Below are 1,554 nucleotides of genomic sequence, written 5' to 3'. Positions count from 1 at the left end.
TGATATAAGCACCCTAGCTCAGCCATTCCCTCTTATAATCACAGGCATATGAGAAAGTATGAGAGTTTCCGTTTTAAAGTGGCTAGAACAGACACACGGAAAAGGAACATTCTCTCTGTGGTGGAGATGAGGCAAAAGACAATATTTCCTTTCCAAAATTTTGTAAAGAAGAATTTTTGTACATGGATTGTAATTAAACAAAGAAAAAAGAAAAAAAATTGTTCTATTGTCTTATAAACCATTTACTACTTTCTCTGGTATTTGTTGTTATTGTGTATTGTGGAAAAATTTTATGTAAAGGTGACTTTATTTACAAAACACCTAGGACCAGCTACATAATTTGTGGGCCCAGTGTAAAATGAAAATTTGGAGCCCTTGTTTTAAAATGTTAAGAATTTCAAGATGAGGCCATAAGAATTAAAACAAACCTGGGACCCTTTGCGGCTGCCCTGGTTTCTCACCCGTGAAATGGTCTTGAAAACACCTTAAGTGTTCAAAATTGTAAGCCTCAAAAGCAACAAGTAACTTAGAGACCTGAATGTTTCCAGAGTAAATAATGGTCAATGACTGAGTCACTGCTGAGTAAAAGTTTTAATTTGAAGTTGTAGCCAAGTTCAAGTAAAAGTTATTATTTTTAAACCAGTTGTTGAAAGCAAGGCTTCACAGTTTGAATCAAAGTATTATGTGGTAAGTTTTTAGAACCTTAATAAGTTCCACAGCTTGACAAATATTAGTATTTAAATATTTCAGAGTTGGTAGAGTCCTTAGAAGCCAATCAAATCTTATATCCTTCTTGTGCAGGTTAAGGAAATCAGACCCAAGAAAACAAAATGACCAGGAATTTGAACCTGCTACTGTGACCCAATATATTTGGCTCTTTCTACTATCTTGAATTTTCAGCCATATTTTTCTTTAATGAGATAGGCACATGACTATGGGAAAAAAATAAATCAGTCGACTGTACTATCAAACTCAGTTGATAGGTGGCCTGACGGGGTCTATAAATCCAATTAGTCTAAAAGTATCATGAAGTGGAAACCTTAACTTTTCCAGGCCAGCTATCCCCCATGACAAGCTGCATGTGGCAAAGGGAAGTGCTGGTGAGCATATGGAATAGAAGAAAGTCTTACATGTTGCTGGTGGAAGAGTAAATAATTTTCCAAAAACTACTTACAACTCTGCAACCTAGCAATTCCACTTCTAAATATTTATTCCAATAAGATCTCGTACATGTGCTCCACGAGATATTTAAAAAATGAACATTATAATAGTTGTTGTAAAAATCCCAAACTGAAAAACAATTCAAATATGTATAAAGAATGGAAAAAATATATTTGTTATATACATATTCTTGAGTGCCACATAGCAATAAGAAAGAAATCAATTATAGCTATATGCATTGATGTCAATGAGTTTCAGAAACATAATATTGAGTAAAAAAAAAGTTACAAAAAATGCAAACAGAGAAACATGGAGAAGTGAGAGACGTCCCCAGATCTATTCCCTTAAACCAACAATAAGCTAAACAGCTAAAACTCAAAAAAAAAAAAAAAA

This window comes from Pteropus medius, unplaced genomic scaffold (assembly GCF_902729225.1).
Source record: "Pteropus medius unplaced genomic scaffold, Ma_sr-lr_union100, whole genome shotgun sequence".
In the NCBI taxonomy this organism is placed as follows: Eukaryota; Metazoa; Chordata; class Mammalia; order Chiroptera; family Pteropodidae; genus Pteropus; species Pteropus medius.
Note: the sequence above shows the minus strand (reverse complement) of the source record.